Source organism: Nelumbo lutea, chromosome 4 (assembly GCF_056320005.1).
Source record: "Nelumbo lutea isolate HS-2025 chromosome 4, American lotus-T2T, whole genome shotgun sequence".
Taxonomy (NCBI): Eukaryota; Viridiplantae; Streptophyta; class Magnoliopsida; order Proteales; family Nelumbonaceae; genus Nelumbo; species Nelumbo lutea.
The window spans coordinates 43,601,961-43,628,439 of record NC_142687.1 but is presented as its reverse complement, the minus strand read 5'-3'; the positions used below and the strand labels follow the sequence as shown (position 1 = coordinate 43,628,439).

The window sequence follows — 26,479 nt, the reverse complement described above, 5'->3', positions numbered from 1 at the left end:
GACAAGCTGCGAAGCGGGGGTAGTTAGTCTTTCCCTCCTGCCAGGGGATGAGGCCTGGCTTCTGGAGGGGTTCTGAGCCTGGGAAGCTTCCCCTCAATGAAGGCACCTGCCCTGAGGAGAGGGCTTGACTTGCCTGACAACAGGGTGCCGAGGTGGGAGTTGTGGCTGGTTCTGAGGCAGTTGGGAGAATTGTTGTTGGTAGTGGTATTGAGAAATGTGGTGTAGTACTTGCTACTGATGGAGTTGGTGTTGTTGAAATTGCTGCATTTGGGCTTGCATGGCCCGCATGCATTGCATCAAGTCATCAAGCTGGTTCTGGCTGATCGCCAGAGGGACAACGGTCGGTTCGACGAAGGTTGTCTCAATAGAGGGGGGAAGGGGAACATTCACAGGCGCCACTATTCGTGGCGCATTTGGGCTAGGGGTTTCGTTCGCCGAGAGGGGAACGGTGAACTGTCCTATGCATACAGTGGCGGGCTGAGGGTGTTCCCCTACAACATTCAGGTCGGCATTACGTCTGTCACTACCAGAGGAAGCCATGAATGCTAAGTTTTCTTTGGAAGAGAGTTAAGGTTGGGGGAGGCCTTTTGAAGCGTTTCCATAGACGGCGCCAATTGATGATGCACGATCCGGTCGGTCTTAGTTGCCAGTAACCTTGCCTTTGATGGAGCTGAAGATGCCTGAAACAAGGAAGAAATAAGAGATTTCTAGGGAGAATACTCCGAAGCTCAAGTTAATACTCTTGAGAAGGCAAGGAAAATAAGGGATTTTAAGACCAAAAAGCACGAATATCGCATACCTCTTTTCTTGGGGGAAGAAGGTCTTTTATAACCACCTGGTGCACTCACTCCCAAGCTTCTGCCAGGTTAGGTGTAACCACCTTTGTGGGGGGCAAACATAATCGCCACTGTCCTCTTTGTCAGGGCCGTCCCTACAACAACTAAGATGGCGGTAGCAGATGGCCATTACAGTGTGATTATCATTTGTCTGACCCTGATCAGTCAAGCATGCTGTCTCAGAGTACGGACCTGTCAGGCACGTTTTTACAGTTGCACGACCTGGGGCCGAGGTGCCGGAGTGGTGCACGAGGTGAAGTCTTGAGTTCAGATGAGAGTATGGCCCACTGTCCCGAGGTGCCGGGGTGTGGCCCGGACTGACCCGAGGTGGGCTAGTCCGGGCTTTGCCCCTCGCGGGTTTCCTTATTAGCCTCGGGGTTCTTAGGGAGAGCTCGGATTTCACCTCTCGAGAAGTGTGGGTTCCTTTTGGTGAGCTCGAGCCTCTTCTTGGGAAGCTCGGGAAGCTCAGGCCTCTTCTTGGGGAGCTCGGAAAGATCGAGCCTCTTCTTGGAATATGGCTGTTGCTATGTCATTGTGTCGAGTTGGCGTTCCTGTCAGGTCACACCCGGTTTCTTCCATGTGTCGCACAGCCAAGGTGTCGGGCCAAATCTACCTCCATCAAATACAAACCTAAGTTTTCAATCCTAGGTAATCAACTGTTCACTCTCTTCCTCTCTTCGACACAGAGGAGTGACATGAACCTCTCCTCTCACTCTCCCTCTCTTTGTTTTCCTCCTCTTCCTCCTCCTCCTTCTTCTTCTTCTTCTTCTTCTTCTTCTTCGTTATCTCTTTCATTCCGTACCAGCACCACTGCATGCAGCCGTGGTAGGTAGCTTTCTCTCCCTCTTTCAATTTCAATCCCTCTCCTTCTATTCATCCTTTTCTTCTTCTCTTCTTCTTCTTCTTCTTCGTCCTCTTTCTTCTAATCCAAAGAATTCCAAAAATCCCAAGAGTCCTAAGAATCCCACAAATCCATTAGAATCCTGTTTTCAAACTATTCATCTTCTCCGTTCGAATCGAACCAGCAGCGGGGTAACTCTTTCTTTCCTCCAACCTCTCTTACTTTCTCTCTCTCGCCCTCTCCTTTGGTTCATTTTTAGTCCACTGTTGATCCATCCACCCTCTCAGTTCTCTCGAGGAATAATAGGGAAGCTGTAATGGTAGAACTCCTCTATTATTCACGTTCGATCCATCCTATCTCCTGATAAAAACCTGCTATCCCAACCTCACTAATCCTCTTTGTTTCCCTGCTATCATCATCTCCTGGCTCCTTCTCCATTTCAGGTTTCCCGTTTGGACAGGAACTAGAAGCAACATCGGCAGTGATCTCGCCAGACAAGCCAACCCGACCCTCCATTACCGGTTGATCCCAATAACGTAGATTGCTCCGGTGCTGGAGTTGCATCTACTCAAAGACGAAATATCTAAGGTTGAAATAGGCTAGACCCCCTCCGTTTTCTACATTGATAACCAGTGGAGAAAACCAGACCACAATCGCTTGAGATCCGGCCCTCGATCATTGGGTGAAGTTCATTCTCCAACTCCTCTTTGCATTCATCAGCGTTTTGGGTCAGGCCCAGTGAATTTCAAAGCTAAGTGACTTGCAACAGTAGAAGTTCTACCGAAGTTCTTTCTGTATTATGTTAGTCGACTTTAGGTTTAGACATAGCATGTAATTCCCCTCCTCTTTTATAATTAGTTGGTTTCTAGTCTATTTCTTTTGCATTGGTCTTGGATGGAGGTTGAGGAAGGGGAAGAAGGCTGATGGAGGTGGTAAAACCAGCTTTTGTAGTCTCTCTCTCTCTTTCCCTTCCTGATTCTGCCATTTTTCGTCTTTTTCCTCTTCTTTTCCTCTGATATTTATCTTATTTCTCTATGTTGATTGGTCTATGTGATTGTTGGGTGCTCACTGCTCAGATTAAGTCTTCTTATGGTGTTAAATTTCTTTGTTATAGTTAGGGGTTGATTTTTATATATCAATTTCTTAACGTTTGAATCCATGGAGTGATAGATGTATCTTAACCTCTTAACCTTTAGTTCCATTCGGTATGATAATATATACTAGAGTAATAGATTTGTTAGATCGGGTTTTGTTTACCTTTCACTCTAATTGACATGTTGAGAAGATAGGTTCTTTTCGCACACCGTAAAACTAGTTAGCATGTTTTTGTTGGATTAAATATTTTCACTTTTCCTCTCCCATTGAGTCTTATCCGAATTAATTTAGTCGGTGCCTCGAGATATAGAATCACTTTTAAATCGAAATGAATTTTGATGTTAATCTTAGAGGTTTCATCATCTCCATTTCCATATCTGATAGGTGGCGACTCCAAATCCTACCCAAGTGAGCTGTTTTCCCGACGCTCACACCAGATGTTGCCGCCCAAGCCGAGGTTCAAGAGTAAGTTCGATCATCTCTCTATTTTTTTTTATTTATTTATATTGCATTTATACAATGTTCTTTCAAGCTTTAAATTCCTATGCAAGTTTTTATTTATTTTTAATGCAATTTGAAAAGTATTTATGATAAAAATTAGAACCCATGTGCCAAATATATTTTCTGAAAAGAAACTCAGTATGTCATTGGGAGAGGAGGATGATCAAGTTGGGCCTAACCCAAGCCCTCCCAAACAAGTCCTTAATGGTTAAAATCGAAATTCCAACTCACTGTTTCAGCCCTCCCAAACAGATCCTTAATGAAAATTCCAAAACCTGCAAACCCTAAGCATCTAAAATCTTTCGTCCGATCGTCCTTCAAGTCTCTCTTAAATCTTGCCTGTCTGCTCTGCTCCATCTCCGTCGTCTACTCATGTGCTATTATATTGCTCTCCATTTTCCAGTCTCCACTTTCTAATCACCGTCGGCGGCCTGCTGCAACCAAGAGGTCCAAGACTCAGTCTCCAACTCTGCGAATTGGCAACGGGAAATTGACTTGAGGTTTGAACGATCATCACCGCCTCCCTGAGTTTGTTGGTTGCTTTTCACTGCTGCTTGTTACTGGTAAGTGACACTCTATTGTCCACTGTCATTAATCATCATGTGTTCTATTTCTTTGTTGTTGCCTTGTTGGCTTGTTGCACAACCACACAACCGAACCACCCTGCTCACATGGAACCTTAGAGAATTTCCCACATGGGAGGTCTTCATGTTTACAACCTTCAGAATCAGCGATCCCCTTTTTTCTTTAGGCTGAGGGGAATTATGGTTAATACATTATGCCACATTTCAATTCAATCTCTGTATTTGTAATTTAGAGACTTGAATTTTCCGAGAAGTCATGCTATCTTGTGTCTTTTGGGAATGCTTTTTTTTTCCACTTTTTTGGTTGATTTCAGTCGATCACCACGACCACTGAACCACTAAAACTAACAATGTGAATCTAACCAAAATTGGTTACAAGTTGATCACCACCACCACCTGAATTTTTAGTCCATCACCACCACCACTGGTAGTCTAACAGTCTTATAAGGAACAACTTAACATTTTTCTCTTAATACTATTAGGCTTCCCATGTTAACAGAAATTTATAATAGGTTTATGTATGGATTTACTCTTACGGGTTACATGTTATCTATTTGATTAGAATAGGATTATCTATGTTAAAAATTTCCAGGAGTCGGAATCCTATTCCAGCCGGTTAAAGCAAGAAAGAGGTACATGACACAAAACCCCTTCAAACCCTTCTCTTTACTCGATTCCAAGTTTTCAACCCTCCCTCCCTCCATCTCTTGTCACTCCCTCCTTCAGCGCTCGACTCTGAAGAACCGAGCTGAACTGAACTTTGGCAAGGTAAGCCGCTGCCAGTTCCTCTCACTTTTTTTTTTTTTTTTTTGAGAAAGATAAAGTAAAATTTATTCAAAATGAAAGAAAAGTATACAAGAGGCATACAAAAATCTTTACCCCACAGAAGCCAAGAACGAACCACTTACAACTCGAGCCCAGAGCTCAAGGGTCACAAAACAACATAAACATGCACCAGCGAGGAGATCTGAAAACCAAACTCCTCAGCCAAACCTAAAAACTCAAAACCTAAGAGACCTCCAAAGGAAGAAAGAGCAACCAGATCCTCAATTTAACAGCCCAAGCTATTTCTTCCTCTACCTCTTCTACCCCTTCCCCTGATGCCACGGGCTCCCTGAGGAGGGGGGTAACAACCAGTAGTTCATAACATTCCCTCAACAGTTTGGATTTCCTATTTCCGACTGGCAGAACTGATGGTGTAGAAGACACGTCTGACCAAGAACTTTCTTTCTCCAAATCTGACTCCGGTTCTGAGCTCCTTGCAAACTGAGGGTTAAGATCCTTTGCATCATGGATGAAAGAGGAGCTGATCCAATCTCGCAACTGAGGCTCTTGCTCCGTAGAGAAGGATACCCCCATAAGCTTCTCAAAATCGAAAAAATTCTCCACTTGACTTTCAACGATTCCCTGCTCCACACAACCTTCTTTCTCTTGCGAGACCATCCCAGCCTTCCGCACCAAGACCCCCTCCGGGTTGGAACTGTCTCTGTCCAAGGGAGGGCTAAGTGGACCATCCCAGCCTCCCTTTCCAGTTCTCTCTCACTCTCACCTTCTTCCTCCCCTCTCTCTCACTCTTTTTTCCCTTCATCCCGTGTTGCAGCTGATCAGATCACCAAGGCACCATTGTCAAGTGATCTAGGTAGCACTGTTAATAGTCCCTGCAAACTATTAACAGCAGCACTGATCTAGGTATTTCAACTTTGTTTAGAGTCTTGTAGTTTGTTTGGAATATAGAGTCCCGTCCCTGCAACCTAACAACAACATCAATCTGGACCTAAAACCCTTTTATTCTTGAATTTGATCATTTATTGCAAAGTTTGCAATCGTTAATTGTTCCTTTGGAAATCCCTGAAAGTGCCTAATTATGTATCCTCAATAAACCTGGATTCCCAATAAAAAATGAGTCTGGATCTGTTATCATCCTTGCATCCATCTCAAAGTCCGTGAATGAACTAATGACAAAACTGTTTCCCTGCAGTCTTAATTGGGTCATCTGCCCTTCAATTTAATTTCCATTACCTTGTATGGTAGACAAAATCTAAAACAAATAGAGAGATAAGCATGGATTCTAAATTATAGGGCAGATCCAAACAAATCACCTCATATTAAAGTCAATTCAATCATGTTGTTTTAGTCCAAATATACAGCTCTTCTGTGCTACTACTCTTGCATCCTTCCAAATTAATAAAGAAAACCAAAAAGGCTGGCATGTAAAATGATGAAACCCAATTCCAAAGATTTCTAGTAGTCTTAACTATGTAGTAGACTACTACAGAGACATAGCTAGAGACCAACAACTGCTTCAAAAGAGACTAAAGAAAAGTCCTCCGGAGTGGAATGATCAGTTCACTCAAACAGTGAGAAGAATAAGTAGAGGGCTCAATATCCCTCATCCAAAGATCCCAAGATCATAGAAATTGATGCTAGTGAGATTGGATATGGAGGAATCCTAAAGCAACATAGGAATGGAAGAGATGAAATCATCCGGCTTACCTCTGGTACATGGAATAAAACCCAAAAAAATATTCTACTGTCAAAAAGGAAATGCTAAGCATTGTTTTATGCATCTCAAAGTTTCAAGGAGATTTGATAAATTAACATTTACTTTGCAAATGGATTGTAAATCTGCAAAAGAGATTTTGGAAAAAGATACCAAAATTTTGGTTTCCCCAATGACAAGCTATTTTATCTGTATTTGATTTCAAAATTAAATATATTAGAGGATCCGATAATGCTCTGCTAGATTTCTTGACCGAAGAATTCCTTCAAGGACATCTAATTAAAGATGGCTAGCAGGAGACAAGATCTCCCTCCAAGTCCTAATCAAAGGCATCAAAGAAGGACTAATCAGTTCAGCCCACGAACTTATTAGTTCGGGTCAAGCTCTACTAGGACTAGTCAGTCCTCCAGTGCTTCTCCCTTAATTAGGGAACCTTCTCCGGCAATTGCTGAGACTAATTCCAGCCAGTACATAACCAACTCTACAGATTTTGTGGTAACAATATCTCATGAAGAAGTAGCAGCGGTATCCTCTCATGTAAATTCAGAGGGTGCCCTACAATATCTCGACTTAGAATACCTTGATGGTAATCACTTCACAGTATGTGGTCTAAATAAAGACTAAAAATACTATAAAGAAATTCTCCTTCATACGGGTTCTGCTAGAACTCAGTACTACTACAGGGACTCTAGTAAATCAGAAATAACTTATTCAAAGCTAGTAATAGTTAAATTCATGACAAAGGCATCATGGGTTGACTCCATCTAACTGAAACTCATCACCAAGCCAATAGATAGGAGACCCAGAATGTTCAATTACTAAGATTATCAGGATGCTTGGTATAAGGTATTTTTCGTTCAAAATTCTATCTTCAAGCATTCATGGTTCATTCGGTTCTCTAAAGAGTTCAGGGCCCATGTCCATATTGGGTCTATGTTTGGTGGCCTACATGGGGAGCTTTAGATGATATCTTTCTCCAAAAAGAATTATTAGATAAATATACAAAATTTGGACAAGGAAGAAGTTATTTAGAATTTGAACATATAAAACAGTTTGAATTCTTCAAAACATATCACCTCCCTTGGATCTTGAAATGGAGTTACCATTTGGATGTTTCGTGGATGCCTCTATCAATTGATAAAATCATTGAAATTAAGTGGTGGAATAAGTTTGACCTCACGTCAACTCTTAAGCTAGTAGAGGAAGACGAGGTTTTTCAAACCTTGTTCCAGTCCTATATGGAAAAGCTAAAAAGCAAGTTTCCCGACTTGGATCCCATTGAGCTCGAAGAGATGTCCCTTCGGTTCACAGAAAAGATGAAAGAAAAAAAAAGGCAAGGGATTTAACTCCGGTTTTGAGATTGCCAACCTCTTGCTTTAGGTGTATCAAGGTAGGGGCTGAGAAGAGGTTTCTTGAACCTTTTTGATAATTTCATTGTATGATATTATATTTTCTTTTTTAGACAAATCTTTTTTAGATTTTTGTTTTTTATTATTTTCTCTACTACTCTGTATTGCCATAAGTAGATAACTCTTTTTGGTTTCCTCATCAGGAATATCCTCTAGTATTTCTAATAAATGTTCTTCTTCTAGAGAGGTCATATTAATACTATTTGAATCAACTTCTGTACTGGTTTCATATTTACATGTACAGGGACCTTGGTTGTCACAACACTCTTCTAGCAAGGTAGAGGTAGAGGTTTCTCTTTCTCTTTCTTCTTCAGAGGTGACCTCTTTTATAGATTCACCTAATTCATTAACCTTTTTTAGGCTTTTAAAGCATTTGTTAGCAAAATGACTTTTTTTCCACACTTAAAGCAAGTGGTGGTTTTATAATCTCTTTTATTTTTAAAAGATTTTGATTTTCTTTCTTTTCTCTCAGGTTTTCTTTTGTGAAATTTGGATTTTCTCCTTTTATGTGCTGGTTTAGCATTGGTATGGTTTCAAATGTCGCGAAGTGTCGCTAATGTCGCCCGACATATGTTGATGTCAAGGTTCACTGACATGAAAATGGATGGTAATATAAAAATTACATTATTTTGGTCGACATTTCCTATATTTCGGAAATGTCAACCAAATCAGTCCAAATAACAAAAAAAGCAGTTTTTCCTATTATGTCGATAGGATGTCGATAATGTTGACTAATGTACATTAATAATATATTATATTAGTATATTATATTATTATAATACAGTATATTAATATAAATTATTCCATTAATAATTTCTATTTAATATTTCAAATAAAATATTTATAAAAAAGAATTAACAAAATATAAAAACAAAAGAATAAATTAATTACTTTATAATATAGAACATAAAATATTTTTCAAGTAATAAAATATTAACTAGTTAGTATTTTTTTAAAATATTTTTTAAAATCAGAAAATGTTTATTAAATTTTATAATAAATCATATTCTACATTTAATATAAAAAATCAGAATAAATTTATTAAATTTTATACTAAATCATAATTTATTATAAGTTTAGTACTAAAAATCATAATAAATTCATTAAGTTTTATAAGAAATTAGAATTTATCATTATCTTAATACTACAAAAAGGAGAATCAGTTTATTAAATTTATAATAAAACATAATGTATTATAACTTTGATATTTAAAAAATCAGAATAAATGCATTTCTATTTACTAGTGTGAAATAAATATATTAGAATTTATAATAAATCATAATTAAAAATAAGAAAAGAAAATATCAGAGAACCTTGTAAAAACATAAAAATGCATAATAAATCAGTAAATCGTCATTTACTAATTTGTTATTTATCTTAGTTTCTTAGCTTTATATAATGGTTGGGAATAAAGATAGTAGTTTAGAAATATGTATTAATGCTTCTTTTATCATTTTACAAAATATCATTGCATATTTCCACATATTTCATAATATCTCCACAATGTCTCTAATTTTTACTATATTTCCCCTCGACATTTTTGACATATGTCCTATATTTTGGTAAGCGACATTTCCATCGACATCAACATTTTAAACCTTGAGCTTTGGTGGGTTTAAGACCTACCCCAAACTGGTAGCAAAAATCTCCTAACTCTTTTTTGGAGTTAGCTCTATCTTTTGATTTGCCTTTTTAGGCGCAAGTCATTGCAGAAGTCATGTTCTATCTGCTTTACTATCTGGACTAGATATCTAAACATATAATGGGTATATTGGATTCCCCCTCCTCCTTGACTTCTGAGGTGGTTCCTGACCTTTTCAGCGAATAATGGGGGAAGCCCTGAAATAAATTGTTCTTTCCAATAGGGTTCTCTTGAATTAGTTAGCCTATGTACTTTGGACAGAAATACATCCTTATACCATCTAAAATCAGATAATGTTTTACACTTAAGATTGATAAGCTGTTCACTAAGGTTGCTTCTTTTTCAATATGATATCTTTGGTTGAATTAATGGTCAATATGGTTGGCCCACCTTAATTTAGACCACACACAACATCTCAAAGCTACTGGAATCCAGATCAAGTGTAGTACTAACGCAGTTTTCTCTTCTTATCTTAGGAAAATTATGTTCTGTCAGCTAGGTTGTATTTTACAAGTTCTACAAACAATAGCACCTTCTATTTGAAGAGCAATCCATGGAAAATAAATGTTCTATCTGAAGAATTTTATACGGTTTGATATTCAATACAATACTTTACTTTACCTTTTCATAAAAAAATTATGCTACTCAATGGAATTATTAAACTAAAACAGCAAAATTATAAATAGTGGAGTCCAACGAACTCCAAGAATTGGCAAATATTGCAAATGTATGTAGGGGAAGAAGAGATGGTTCATTACTCAGGGGAAGAAGAGACACACCTCATATAAGGGCTGATTGCATTGGCATAATTCAAAAAATGCATAATCTAAATGATGGAAACAAAGTTCTTGCTGCTCCTCTAGTAGAGTGTCAGAGTGTAAAAACTAATTGTTTTTTCTTGAGGATAAAGTTAAAAACAAGGGGAAGGGATTCTCTTAACACAAGTAAAGAGTCAAGAAATATTTTTCCTTTTTTCTATGATAGAACTTTGGCCTTTGTGTTACTTGATGTATGATAAAATAACCATGACTTATATTCTAGCAGTAAATTCATTTTTTTGTTGCAGTAAATTACGGTTTGAGGAATCCTCAGACCAAACCAAACTGTTTTAAGTCCAGACCAGATCAAACCGCCAACTTTGGTTTGGCTCGATGTGGTTAAATGGTCTAGACCATATAATGGACACCCCTACTCATATTAGAGAATTAGCTACACTTTGGGATGTAGGTTTGGCTCTCTCCCAACTAAATATTTTGGTCTGCTTCTTGGAGCTCATTATAGGTCCAACTCTCTATGGGATTTGGTCATGGAGCGATGTAAGAAAAGGCTTTTTGGGTGCAAGGGGAGGTTGCTGTCCAAAGGGGGAATCGTTGTTTTAATTTAATGTGTTCTCTCTAGTCTACCGATTTATTACTTCTTAGTTCTCACTCTTTTCTTTGCTAACCGTAGTTGCAAAATCCCTAGAAAACTTAAGAGATCTCTTATAGGAGGGCCCTAATGAAGAAAGAAAGCTTCATTTGGTTGTTTGAGATTCCATGTGTGAACCAAAGGAATTTGGTGGAGTGGGTTTTAGAAAGTTGAAACTGATGAATGATGCTCTTCACTGCAAATGGTTATGGAGATTTGGGAGGAGCCTAATAATCTCTGGTGCCAAGTCATTCAATGTAAATATGGTAGTTCCTTAATGAATTGGGCTCCACTTCATCCACAACAGTCTTATGGCATGAGCATTTGGAAAGGAATCATGGTTCGGACTGCTTGATTTCCTTTATTCCAGGATCACATTTATAGTTGGTGTGCAAACCAGCCATTGGTAGAGAGGCCTTTTCAACTCTATTTTTATTTTTTTGGACAAGTAATTGAAATTTTATTAAAAAATTAAAGAGGAGCAAATACAACATAACAAGGGGAGGGATAAAATCCTTAACCCTCCCCAAGATAAATCTTATATTACAATATTGCCCAAAGCATATTGGCTCTTTCCACCTCTTGTTTTACATGTTTATCCACAAAGGAGTTAGCACTTCTTTTAGTGCACTGAAGCTTAATTTCCATGTCATGAGATAGCCTTTTATACAATTTTTTCTCATTTGAAAACTTCCAGAATCCATTCTCTTCTTTTTGAAGCCAGCACTTCTATGGGCAACCTGGGAGTGGCAGGAATTGGGGGAGCAATCAGAAATGAAGAATACAAGATATTGGCTCTATATTCAGGGCCAATTGGTTTCAGTGATTTAAAAGGCGTGCCTAGGTGCACAGGTGAGGTGCATTTTAGTGTAGGCGCCTTGCCCAGGTCCTAGGGGCAACACTTTCAAAAGGTGCATGTCTGGTGCACCTTGCCCTTGGCCCAGGCGTGTGCCTTTTGAAAATTGTACTTTTTTTGCTTTTCTTGAACCTAGTGGCTGGGCTGGGGGCTCTGCTCCTGGACCTCCGACCACACCCCTGGAGGCAAGCCCAAACAAGTCCATGTTCAGGTCTTAAATTCTTAATTCTCACACAAAAATAATGATTTTATAATTTTAATTGCCTTTTAAAAAGATATTTTATTAAGATATTTTTTGTGTGAGAATTAAGAATTTAAGACCCGAACATGGATATTTGATTTTATTTTTAAATTTTCATTTGAATATGCTTTACATGTTATGTTTATGTATTTAATTTTAGATAATAGGTTTTTTAAACCATTAATTTTAAAATTTAAGTTTATATTTCTTATTAATATTATGTTTAATATTTTTTTTATTTTTTGCACTTTTTGAATTTTTTGGAAATTGTTTTGAATTTTCTAACATATATATATTTATTTATTTTTTTTTTTAGCATTTTTTTATCACCTTGATCAAAGATTTGCCTTGCTCAATATCTCAGTGGGTAAGGCTGTATGGTCTTCTGTTATGGAAATGCTTTACCTTTTCTCTCAAAAAAAAATATAAAAAAATTGGGCACAACTCTAATATTGTATATTCATTATATTAAACAAAATAAACATGGCAAATAAGAATGGTTTTATGGACACAGAAATAAAAAAAAGATGTAGAAAATTTTGAAAACATGTTATTTACTGTCATCATCATCATAAAAAATTGCCATGTGCAAAGCACGTGCATACTTGTGAGATCCAAATGAGGCTACAGGGTAGTTAGAATTGTGTCTCCCTTAAATATGTATTTTGCAACAAAATTTGTTTTTATGCACTGAAAGTGGTTATGGGGAAAACGTATATGCGGTTATGTTCATAGCCATTCTTTAGGCATCGAACTACCTATTTCCTATAATGGTGAAAGAAAAGATTAAATATTTCTTCCTTTTTTCACTTTTGGGAAGCAGCATAAAAGAAAATATGTTTAGACTTAGATCAGTTTCTGTCTTTCTGAGTAGTTTCAACTGGTATAATGTGTTTTCATGAGGTGCAAGGACAAAGTAGGGAGGACCTGCATGATTTTCTTTTTAATGCAAGATATTGATATAGTCACTGTATCGGTATATTGTCCTGTAAGCATGTCTATATGGTTTCATATAAGAGCTGGAATGCTTTTACATAAAAGAGAGGATATCTGTTTTGTTGTATTAAGTTGCTGATGACTTGATGTACATCTTTAATTCTTTGTAGGTGACAGTTTGGACTAGCCTCAACAAAAGGAATTATAGAACCTTCATTTGCACCAAGTATTGTGACTAGGTGGCTTGCAGTCACCATGTCCTAAACCATTTCCTTCTCATGCAGTTCCGCAGTTACTTGTTTACTTAACTATGAAGCTCCTTACTTTACTCAGAAATGTCCGTGCCCCTCCAACTCTCCCTAAGATAACAGGTCCTCTTCAATTTCGTCTGTTTCAACCTGATTTTGTTCCTAGAGATCCCAAGTCCAAGCCTAAGAGGTACAAGTACCCTGCTTTCTATGATCCATATAACCCTAAACCCCCACCTTCTGATAAGATCATTCAGCTTGCTGAACGTATTGCTGCCCTACCCCCTGATGAACTGAAGCAGATAGGTCCAACTCTACAAAACAGGCTAAGGCATCCCAAAATGCAACCGATTGCAACGGAGGGCATGGACTTGGGTCAGGGTGGTCCAGCTGCTGGCTCTGCGAAGGCTGAAGAGAAGAAGGTGGAGAAGACAGCTTTTGATGTGAAACTGGAGAAATTTGATGCAGCAGCAAAGATCAAGGTGATCAAAGAAGTCAGAGCATTTACCAATCTAGGGTTGAAGGAAGCCAAGGACCTAGTTGAGAAGACACCAGTCCTATTGAAACAAGGGGTCACCAAGGAGGAGGCCAATGACATAATTGAGAAGATAAAGGCTGCCGGTGGTGTTGCAGTAATGGAATGAGCCTCACATCTGCAGCTGTTGCTGATTTTTGTTCTTAAGAGGCTCCGTATTTTTTAGGTAAGAGCTAACAGAATTTTCCAGCGATGCAACAGGTAAATTATGCTGCCTTCAGAATGAGATAGGCACCATTGTTGGAATTCCTAAGGCCCGTTTTGTTTGCAATGCAATTTGATTTGTACTGGTGCAAAAGTATGGGCATGCAAATGATTTGATTACAAACTCTGATTCCTTGTTTCAGTTTTTGCTTTATTTTTTTTATTTGGATCGAGTATGAAGTAAAATAAAACCTGAAACAAAGCCAAGTCAAACACGAAGTAAAATTTGCATTCTTATTTGTACCCATACATTTGTATCAATACAAATAAATCACACCGCATACAGAGCATAAAGATTGTTAGTTGTTGACTCATCAAATTTATCATTTAATTTAGGGGGCGTTCTACAAAATAAATGCTTTTGTTTTTAGAATCTTCACATCAGCAAAAAACTTCGTTTTGTTTCAAAAAAAGAATACATGTTTTTTAACGAACAAATTATTGGTTTTTAAAATAAAAATAAATTTTCTAGTATAAAAGTTTATATGATTTATGAAACATGTTGAATAAATAGACAAAAACATGTTTTTGTAGCTAGATTCAAGAATATGTTTTTGATTTCAGTTTTGAGAACAGAAGTAAACTAAAAACATGTTTTTTGTACTTTTGTTTTATGAAACAAAATGTTTTGAAGCAAGATGATTTTGATTTGTTTTAGAACTAGCAACAAGAAAAATTATAGTTGCAGAAGCGCTTAAATATTGACAAATCAATTTTGTTTGTTGGCACATTCTATCAATCAGTTTGCAGCCCTATTTAGAGGATTAGGGCTTCACGACCCACCATTTGATGTGCCCCATGAAGATAAATTATACCGAATTTAGATCTCCTACCATAAGAATCTTACACACATCTACCCACAGGACACTATAGTTGTATATTAAAAAGTAAAAACATCTTTTCATAAATAGTAACATATAAATACGGAAGATACTCCCAATGTACGGCTGTAGTGTCCTGCGATCCATCATTTGGTGTGCTCCACAAAGATAAATTTATACCGAATCCAGATCTCCTACCCACAAGAATCTCACACATCTATCCACAAGACACTACAGTTTACATTAAAAATATCTTTCCATGAATGGTAATATGTAAATATGGAAGATATTCTTAATGTGCGACTGTAATGTCTTACAATCCACCATTTGGTGTGCTCCACGAAGATAAATTATACAGAATCCAAATCTCCAACCCACAAAAATCTTACACACATTTACCCACTGGACATTACAGTTATACATTAAAAATCTCTTTTCATGAATAATAACATGTAAATATAGAAGATATTCCCAATGTATGACATAGTCATGTAGATAGAAAATCCGAGTTCAACTATACTGAACATCAAACATCAGCAGGATTGGGAATGGCTTCAGCTTTCTCATTTGTGCATTATTTTGTTATTCGTTATATTTATAAAAATTCTAATGAAACTTTCATATATTTAGCTTGATTTCCGTCATAATAAATCTACGCAAAGGCACCAATTAACAGTCGGCCTAGATATTCTTAATGTGGAAACCCAAACAAGTTAATCATGCTTCCCAAGATCCATATGGTATCTGATGTTTTCAATAGTGGTATGCGTAGCAAACCGGAAGCCTCAATGTCATACGGTCATTGCAATTCAAGCAGAGTTCACATCAGCTATAATCATTGGTGTGGTAAATTCTTGCGACCACCCAAACAGATGAATCAAATTAAAAGATGAAACTGAATCTGAATTAAGAATTATGCTTTTAAAATACAGGATCATGATCCATGGATGAATGTATAAACTGGTAAATTATAAGCTTTGCATCAAAAGGGTACACAGAGAAGCTAATCCTTTATTCACAAATTACTCGAACCCAATGACAGAAAAGAGTAGTTTTAACTAATATTATTTTATTTATTATTTCAAACATGAAACATGATAAAGAATACAATATATATATATATATATATATATATATATATATATATATATATATATATATATATATATATAAATGTTTGATTCTAGACTTGAATCAATTCTGGACAAGTAAGAATGATAATCAATCCAATAATTAATCAAGACAAAATCATGGAACCAAAACCATTATAATTATGTTCAATCAATTTAACTCTATTAAAATAGACCCAACCTATTGGTTCAGCCCTAGTTTTTCTTAAATAAAATAAATAAATAAATAAAAGTCTGTTGGGATGGGACTGGTATAGGCTATCTCGAATTAGACCCGACCAGTTGACAATACTAAATATTGGGCTCAAGGGGAGAGAATAATTTGTTAGTAAATTATTTTTAAATAAATAAATAATTTAGTAAAATAAATAAATAAATGTTTATTGAAATCTATCTCTTAATGCCACATCTCTTTTATTCTATCGATTTATTTTATTTAAATAAATAATTTATTTAATTTATTAAATAAATAAATGTTTAGATAATAATAATAAAATAAATAAATGGATAAATAAAAGTTGAAATAGAGAATATGAAAGAGAGAGAGAGAGAGAGAGAGAGAGAGTTGACAAAAAATAAGAATGACATTTTATATATATGATGTCATAATCATAAATAATTGTATGAGGCACTACTGTAATTTTCGAATGTCATTCAGCCAATTATATAAGGAGATTTGTCTTATGGCGTTGTTGTAATTTTTTAATATTATAAAGGCAATTATATAGGAATGTTTGTTTTATATGTGGCATTCTTGTAATTTTAAAGAGAGGTGGAGAAAATAGAGAATAAAGAAGATAAAGGAGAGAGAGACATGTTTAATAATCTAGTGAACAAATATAAAAGTGTCAACCTCACAATGCTATGATACACTCTCCCAATTCTTCAAGTGTATAGATGGACTAGGTCAAATTTGGGCCATGCCCATTCAGAATTTAACAAATGCTCAAATTGGGAGCACACCACTTGTAAGGCTGCAAGCATTATTCATTTGTCCAAATTTGAATTCAAATTGGCACTAAATCTCATTAAGGGTGATCCAAATTTGATTCATTTGCAATTGGATTGTAATTTATATTTTATGTATTTGTAAAAGTTTGTCTGAATGTTGTGTGTTACGTTTTTTTTAACGTTTTATTAAATTGTCATAAGTTCAAGTATCATATATGTTATTTTTTATTCATTTTGTTTATGAAATACAATATCTAAGTCATTTTTAGTTCATTTTATTAATAATCTTTAATATTGATCATTTTTAGATTAGTTTAGGTCAAATTTCTTAAAGTACCCTTATGGTTTAGGAAATTGACTAATTCTATCCTTATTGTTTACTTATTGTTTTAAAGTACCACTAAGTTTTTTGACAATTGACATTATCATTAAGCACTAAGAAAAAAAATGAAATGTCAAATTTACCCACTACAATTCCTCAAATTTTCAAAATAAAACCCAACTAGTAAAAATTTTCAAGAAGATTAATAAGTGGATCGCGACCCCTCACATAGTTTTGCCAAAGCGATAGCAGGTCCATAGTAGTAGGAGGGACATTCCTCATGAAAAAAAAACAAAGTGTCAAATTTACTCTCTACTATTCCTCAAGTTTTTAAAATAAAACCCAACCGATAAAAATTTTCAAGAAGATGAATAAGAGGATCGGGACTCTCAGCTAGTTTTGCCAAAGCCATAGCAGGCCCGTAGTAGTAGGAGGGACACTCAACGTTTAGATGATGTAAATATTTCTTGTTTAATAAAGAACGACAAGATATAAACTGTAGAGATGGGTAAAATGGTTGTGTTGATGCAGGAGATCAACTTCTATCAGGGAAAATGTGTGCCCACACCGTTCTAACAGCTTTTTGCAACCTTGCATTAGGAATATCTCCAATGAAATAAAGTACATAAGGCCCTCCTTCAAAGTATTGATCTCCCCCGATTTCTCCAAACTGATTGTAAGATCAAAGAACCCAGAAAGATAGATTTTATTTAATTACAGAGTCTGATTGTAAAGGCAGTTTGATCAACTTGATCAATTCATGTTATTGGTATTTTCTTTTTGCTTGTAATTAGTTACCACTAGTAAGATCAGATCCATGATCTATTATGCCATCGGAAGTGGGGCGACTCCTTTAGAACATCGCAGCTCTGAGGTTGATTTCTGACTCTCGGGTTATGAAATCGTTCTGATGGAAGCTATAAAAGTCTCTCTGCAAATTATCTTCCTATTGATCGCATGTGTTACTGTCGGACTTGGCGCATCCGGTGCACTCTATTGTGAGTCGTTTGGCGAATCATTGGAGGGACGATGGATCGATCGTTTATGAGAAGGACTACAAAGGTGTATGGAAGCACGCAAAGAGGGAGGGGTATGATGATTATGGGCTTCTTGTGAGTGAGAAAGTGAGGAAGTATGCCACAGTGAATGAGCTTGGCAAACCTGTAGACCTCAAGGATGGTATAGCTGTCCTATAATTCGAGGTTCGTCTTCAGAATGGGTTAAAATGTGGAAGAGCATACCTAAAATATCTGTGATCTCAGGAGATTAGGGGTGTCAATGGATCAGTTTTGGATTGGACATTGGATGGACCAATAAAACATATTGAATTTGGACGGACTGGACGGACCAATATAACATATTGGACATGGACCTGGTGCATCCGTAATAAATTTATATTGGATTGAGAATTTAAACCAGGTTTAAATTGAAACCAATCTAAATTAACAAGAATTTAAACAGATTAGACAGTCTCTGGACCGGTTTAAAATATTCATTGGAGTAGATTGGACCAGGTCCATTTGTAATGGACTCACAATGGACTGGATCGGATTGGACCAAATCCAGTCCAATTGACACCCTTACAGGAGACTGTTTGGAAACCCAAGGAGTTTGACAAAAGTCTCCGTACTCATGTTTGGACCCGACATGTGTGGATCCACAAATTAGGTGAATTTCATTCTTAGGCACATGAAGCCCAAGAGTGGTAAATTCATTGAACACCACCTCAAGTACCCTCCATCTGTTCCCTCTGGTGAACTATCCCATGTTACACTGCCATACTAAAATCTGACAATGAATTGAGAATTTTGATTGATGGGGAAGAGGAGGCAAATTTCTTGTCAGTTGAAGATTTTGAACCAGCACTGATCCCTCCCAAAACCATTCCAAACCTAGATGATAAGAAGCCAAAGGACTGGGATGAGAGAGCCAGAAGCCAGAAGATTGGGATGACGAAGAGGATGGTGAATGGGAGGCACCAAAGATTAGGGAATTAACTGTTGGTTTTTAGTTATTAGACTTCTGGAAAATTTTGATCAGTAGCAACTATCGCTGAATTCTTGATTTAAAGGCCCATTTTAACTAAATTTTTGAGCTTTGTTTTGAAGATACTTCAGTTGTGTAGTATAAATGAGAAATCCTGTCATTCTGTGGTTCTGATGATCAATTCCATTATCATCTTTGAAAGAAGAAGACACTTTCGTAAAATTCTCAATACATTGAGATATTTATTAAAAAAAAAAAAAGTTATTGCTTCTAATTCAATATGAATTGAATTTACTAATGCTTATTTCTGCAATCTTGCTGGGAATACCACCACTTTTTATCAAGCATTTCAATGGATCGGTGCCTAAAAGACTCATCGTCAGAAGTTCGACCGGGAAAAGTTAGCCTGTTAAAGTAAAAAAGAATGACAAAAAATTCTATTTCCATAAGGGTTGGTAGAGATTTGTAAAACATCATTCTTTGGTGTGGGTGGATTTTCTAGTTTTCAGTTACGACGGGAAGTCCAAATTCAGAGTCAAGATATACGACAGAAGTTCTTGTGAAAGGGAACTGCCTATAGCACGGAGTAGCAGTAATTCCCATCCAAGGAAAGAAAAGCGAGGTAAAGAAATGGCCAGAGTCACCATGGAAGCCGTTGTTCAGAACCACAGTACGAGTGTTTCCCACTCAAATTGTTAAGAAGCATGTACAACATCTGCCAACTCATCCAAGGATGCCAATCTCTTGTTGTTATCCCTTAATTTATCTGTAACAGACTTCCAACTGTATTTATCTGTGCTCTACGTTTCCTACATACTTAAGTATCCTATGTATACTCAAACTCTAAGTGCATTCATACAGAGGCATAACCTCAAATGAATATAACTTCATCCTTTCAATTTATCTGTTCTGATTCAAATAAAGAAAAGCAAGGCACATCAATGGTCAGAGCCCGCATTAAAGTAATTGCTCATATTTATGAGAGTGCAAGTGATTCTCGCCCAAAGAAAGAAAAGCAAGGCGATGCTATAGCCAGGTCCACCAAGAATGCTGTTGATCGTGCTTTGAGAAAGAGTTATTCTCACCCAAAGATGGACAAGCATAGCAAAGCAATGGCCAAATCCACCATGAAAAGTAGTTGTTTCTAGCAAAGGGCACGATAAGAAGAAGAAGAAGAGAGAGAGATACTTGCCTATTAACGATGGTTTTGAATTTTTTAAAAGGGTATTTTAGGATTTTTAAAAAATATATTAGTCATATGATATCATATGTGAATGGAGTGCAACTGAAAATTAACGGCAAAGGAGGTTGTAGACAACTTTAGGGTACTTTAAAATAATATGTAAATAGTAATTAGTCAATTTCCTAAATCATAAGGGTACTTTAAGAAATTTGTCCATTAATTTATTAACACTATTCAATATCGGATGGCAATCCAAATTCGATTTGAATTCAATATAAATCTAATAAATAACCTTTGATTTGAATTTGTATATAAACGATTAAAATTTGAATCTATATAAATGATTTGAATTTTAATATAAATAATTTAAATTTGGATCCATATAAATGAATTGAATTTGAATATAAACGATTAAAATTTGAATCCATACACATCTGATTCAATTTTATCCATTTGCAACCCTACAACCACAGTGTGTTGCCTCAACTGAATATATTGGATGACATTTAGACTGTGTTTGGTTGCAGTGCAATTTTATTTGCACTAATACAAAATGAAAAGAATGCAGATTCTGGTTTAAGGCATTGTTTGGATATGTTTCTACTTCTGTACTTTTAAAAATATCAAAATATAAAATACTTTTATGTTGGTGTTTTATGCTTTTTGGATAAAAAAAAAATTGAAAAGTACACTTTCCAAACAGAAGTATCATTTTCTGTTTGACAAAAACACATCTGTTTGTACTTCTAGTGACGGTTTCTAGTGGTTTTGAGGTTTGAGACCGGTGATGGCAGTCCAATTCTAGTAGTGGCAAGTGGAGGTAGGGTCAAGAGTTTTATCGAAGGATGGTCACACATGACCGTACATTTGCATGAAAACGAAAGCACAATATCACCAAAAAACACAAAGTATAAAAAACTGACTTCGTGCTTTTGGGATTTTTCATACTTTTAAAAGTATGAAAGCAAAAAGTATAAAGTACACAATACAAATGCTATATCGTGTTTTTTGTATTTTTATACTTTCAAAAGTATGAAAATACTTTATAAAAGTATATCCAGACATATTTATCAAAAAAAGTATATCCAAACAGGGCCAAATTTAGTTTCTGATTTTACTTTAATCTGCTTCATGTTTTATTTTACTTCACTTGTACTGCAATCAACTAAAATAGTGCAAAACTATGAACAAAAATAAATCAGAATTTGCATTATTATAATTTTGCATCAGTACAAATTTATTTACACTGCAACCAAATGCAGCCTTAGGGAGAGATTCGACAAAAATTTTAGAGATACCACCTGAAAGCCGCTGCAATCTGCTAGTCACCGACCTGCCATGGATGATGCTTTCTTTGTAGGAATCACCTCTCCTGACCCCATTAAATCCCTGAGCAGTGAGCACCACCCCCAATTCCACTCTTAAATGTATTTGAAGTGTTTACTCTATTAGCTTAATGTCTAGGTCATTGTTACCTTTTGGTTACATCTACATGCTTTTCAAAGTGCAACAACCATTCCTAAAATGTAAATTCTTGTTTCCCAATAGCGATAAATTTCACTTGATTATATCAAATGGTTCTGTCAACATACAATTCATAATTCTTATGTTTTGAGCTATGTTATGCTCTGTAGTTTGTTGGTATGATAAGTGAAGTGTTTTTCAGAACACCCCATTGATGATAGGGATGAAGGATGATTATGGGCCTAGATGGGACGAGTTTTGACGCTATTAATAATCTCTAGGCCCGGAAATTTGCAGGTCGAGTTGGATTGAATCATAAATAATCATTCTTAACTGATGGACGGAATTAGTATTGTATCAATTCTTGAACTGTTTTCAGGCTGATGCTCACCTGATTATGCATCTGCTAATGAAGTGCCTTGTGCCTTGTTTGGTATCAAGCCATTTCGTGAAGATATTGTGCCATGCCAGTGCCACATGGGCATTTCGACTCCAGCATTTGAAAATCTATTTGGTTTAAGCCGTTTTTTACAAATTCGGCCAAAAAACATTAACGCCTAGAGTTTGGAAGACTTGCAACAGATGTAGGGGTGCAACTTGGGTTGGCCCAAGTTAACATTTTACACTATTTTAGGCTCAAGTTTTGGGTTGGATCATTCAAGTTTTGTCAAAACCCCAACTCTAACCTGCCCAATTTGCACCCCTAAACAGAGCAAAATTGGAAAAAGTTGATTCTTGCTCCATTTGCCCATTGTTTATTAAGGGATAGAAGTGGCCACGAGCTGAGCTTCTCATGAGCTATTTGAGCTTAGTTTGTGAAAATCTTGACTCAACTCGATTTAAACCGAGCTTCGAGCCGAGTTTGAGCTTGATGCATAGCTCGTTTGCTAATTGAGCCAACATCAAGTCAAGTGAAGCTCAACTCGTGAGTTTTGCGAGCTTTGTATAATATAAATAATTTTTATTATATACATACATACATATATATATATATATAATAATTTTTATAATTCTTATTTTTTTGTATGTAAAATAAAAACAATTTTTTATTTGTATAATAATAAATAATTTTTATAATTTTTATTTTATTGTGTAAAATAAAAAATATTTTTATTTTTTAGAAAAAACTTGGCTTATAGTCAAGCTTGAGTCAATCCGAACTTTGAACTAAGCTGAACTGGAACTCAAGTCTCTAGCTAGAATCGAGCTCGAGCTCAAGCTCAAGCCTAAGACTATTTCAGCGGGCAGAGTTCAAATAGCCATGTATTTGGCTCAGCTCAGCTTGAAATCACCCCTACTAGCAATGGCATTTGCCGAGTAGATACTATGCTTCGTACCACCCCGATGATCTCTATTATAGTCCAATTTCAAACAAAACTCTACCTTGTCATTACAAACCTTACCCCTACCATTAGGAGATTTAACGCTACTAGTGACTAAAGGTACATCTCTAATGTTTCCTTCAAGGTTTTTCATCTCCATTTCTATGAAGCGACTTCTCTACTTTGACCTTTTTTCTCTTTGAAAGAACTTTTCTTTTCTTTTTGCGAAAGGCCAAAGAACCCTTGTTTTGTGCACTGCTATATCGATGATAAGGAACACTTTGTCGCTGCTATTAACCAATAATAAGCCTTCTACCAAAAAAAGTGAATATTACAGTAGGTATTTGGCATTGATGCTGGGAATACTGCACCATTTTCTCATAAAATGGTGATGGGCGTGTTTGAGATGCAAGCACGGTTTTCTATTATTTTTTGTTTGGAAGCAGTGTTGCACTGGTTTTGTTTGGTACTAATGCTGTAGGACTATTTTCAAAATTGATCATATTATCCAACGTCCAAGATTATGCCACATCATTCATTGCATCGCTGAGCTGTTTTTTGAGAAAACGTCAAATTTGGCGTTGCTTCAGATCACACTTTCCCAATTTCCAAAGCATGGTCTGAAGTATTTTTTATGGAAGAACAATACCAAATAAGATGTCGTTTTCTGAAGCACCTCTTTTTCTTATGTGATGCCTATATGGTACCGTTTTCTTGCCATTTATGGATTGTCAGACATGGGTTTATTTGAAGTTAGCATTCTCACTTTGGTTGTGTTTTGTGTAGGCCTGTATATTTCGAAGCCACGATTGAAGAATGTAAGCATTCTCACTAGGGATGGTAACAACTAGGGTGGGTTTGGAGAAGGTTTGTTAAATTCTAGACCCTACCTGCCTCCCTAGACCTCCCAACCTGTACTTTCTCCAAAACTCATAGCGGGTTGGATTTTCAAAATCCCAATCTTCCTCACACATGAAAATGCAAAATCCTCCCTAATCCTACCCTCTTTTTATTTGAGGGTGACATGGGTTGGATTGGTAGGTTGGGTCTAAAATCTCAATATAATTTCCTATTATTTGAATAGTAGGAGTGCAACTTGGGTGGATCCAACTTGAGTCTGAATCAACCTAGCCCAAAATTTTACATGGGCTAGGCTTGGATTTTTTATCATTGGGCTGGGCTCAGGCCAAAGAATTTGAGCATTTTTCACTTTTTTGGGCTAGGCCCGGGCCTAGCCCTTAGTAGCCCAAACCCAATATGAGGCCACCTAGACCTTGTCCCAACCGAAGCTCGACTTGACTATACACATTAGTATATACATATACATATATATGTACTTACATGTATACATATATACATACATATATACATGTTTGCAAAATGTATACATACATGTATAATTTTAGAACGAGTTCATCGACCAACCCGAGCTTGGCCTGGGCCGAGCCCAACCTGAGTGCATCAAATTACAATGTAGGCTGGACTCAGGTTGGGAAGATCAAGTTTCACCTTGGGCTCAAGCTGTAGGCCCAAATCTTAGGAATGGGCCTGGGTTGACTATAAACCCAACTCAACACACCCAACTTGCATCACTAATTCACTATATACAAGTAATAAGCAAGTAAAATAGCATGAACAAACACCAAAATTTTCAATTATTTGATTAAACATGTAAAAAACACATAAATTATCAATTATCTTTCACATAAAATTCAAAATATTAATACATTCAACACCTGGTACATAAGTTCATATGCCTAATGCGGTAATGCATGCCTTCCAATAATATGCAGGTTGGGGAGGGTTAGGTTTAGCCTAATACCAGTACCCTACCCATACCCATATGGGTTATGAAATCCCAAGACCCATCCCATCACCAAAATCCATTTTTAAGGAAAAAACCCTCCCTGTTGGGGCGGTAATCACAGGTAAAGTAAAAATTGCCACCATTAATTCTCACTATTTTTATGGACGTTAATGCACTCTCATCGTTTTTATGAAATTAGTGCTTTGAGCATTATCATTGTTTGGTTACTAATGCGTTCGCATCCATACAGTTTCCTTTACATCGCATAAAAAAAAACATTTGTTATATTTATGCGTGAAAAACCTAACCAAACAAGAAGTAAGAGAAAACGTTGCAACAACTCTAACCATTCACGCTTGAAAAAACATTTGTTACATTCATTCCTTCATTCATCATCATCGTCTTCTTCTTCTTCTTCTTCTTCTTGGTAAAGATGGGCCTCAAAGCATATTTCTCTTCCCGTACCTCAAAACTTCTTCTACAAAAATGGCCATATGTGATTGTGACGACAATGAAAAACACATATTTGTCTTAAAATACCCAGTTATCTGCTTATGAAATATAGAATTTATTTCTAGAAATTATTTCTTAAAATACCCAGTTATAGACACAGATTGATAAATTTGTAATATCTTTTCTAGAATTCATAGTAATGTCATTTTCATAGTAATGTCTTCATATTGTCACCACCTAATCCTTGATCACTTGAGGATCAAAATAAAACATGCAATCAATAAAACAAAAGACTAATATGCCATGATGCAACAATACTTGCAAGTAATAATGGCTACAAATCGATCCCTATTACGTGCAAATGGTTCTTTTCACACATCAATATGTTTGCCACTATCACGGTGGGAGCAAAAACGATTTCAGGTGAACCTGGCTAGAGAAAAGGTGAAGTTAAAATATAGCACATCATAGATATGGTGATGAAACAACATACCTATTGATGCATTCCTGGCCAAAAATGTCATTGGTGCTTTCTACCATTCGCTCGCCGTCCAATTGGAGCCAAGGGAATCCCTCATCCCTCTAAGATTTGTAATGGAAAATCCTTGATCACTTGAGGATCAAAACACAACATGCAATCAATAAAACAAAAGACTAATATTCCATGAAGCAACAATACCTGCAAATAATAATGGCTACAAATCGATCCCTATTTCGTGCAAATGGTTCTTTTCGCACATCAATATGTCTGCCACTATCACGGTGGGAGCAAAAACGATTTCAGGCGAACCTGTCTGGAGAAAAGGTGAATTTAAAATAGAGCACATCATAGATATGGTGATGAAACAACATACCTATTGATGCATTCCTGGCCAAAAATGTCATTGGTGCTTTCTACCATTCACTCGCCGTCCAATTGGAGCCAAGGGAGTCCCTCATTCCTCTAAGATTTGTAATGGCAAATCCTTGATCACTTGAGGATCAAAACAAAACATGCAATCAATAAAACAAAAGACTAATATGCCATGATGCAACAATACCTGCAAGTAATAATGGCTACAAATCGATCCCTATTTCGTGCAAATGATTCTTTTCACACATCAATATATTTGCCACTATCATGGTGGGAGCAAAAACGATTTCAGGTGAACCTGGCTGGAGAAAAGGTGAATTTAAAATAGAGCACATCATAGATATGGTGATGA

At 36.4% G+C, this 26,479-nt stretch overlaps 1 long non-coding RNA gene and 1 pseudogene across 7 annotated transcripts; one reads left to right on the top strand and one right to left on the bottom strand.

The window, feature by feature from the left end:
* Positions 1-1,481: 1,481 nt before the first annotated feature.
* LOC148855473 (uncharacterized) lies at positions 1,482-13,959 on the top strand (annotated as a pseudogene). 5 transcript variants are annotated; one of them, XR_016113400.1, is made up of 5 exons: positions 1,487-1,661; positions 2,121-2,359; positions 3,157-3,237; positions 3,677-3,836; positions 13,019-13,959. The product of XR_016113400.1 is annotated as an uncharacterized LOC148855473, transcript variant X4 (transcript). The 5 variants fall into 5 exon arrangements; XR_016113401.1 differs by lacking the exon at positions 2,121-2,359 and having other exon boundaries at positions 1,484-1,661; XR_016113399.1 differs by having other exon boundaries at positions 1,487-2,508.
* An 11,046-nt stretch (positions 13,960-25,005) lies between these two features.
* LOC148855472 (uncharacterized) lies at positions 25,006-26,429 on the bottom strand. Of its 2 annotated transcripts, XR_016113183.1 has the most exons (3): positions 26,315-26,429; positions 26,129-26,217; positions 25,006-25,299 (listed from the first exon to the last, which is right to left on the bottom strand). It is a non-coding gene; the product is annotated as an uncharacterized LOC148855472 (long non-coding RNA). The 2 variants fall into 2 exon arrangements; XR_016113182.1 differs by lacking the exons at positions 26,129-26,217; positions 26,315-26,429 and adding an exon at positions 25,768-25,906.
* Positions 26,430-26,479: the final 50 nt, after the last annotated feature.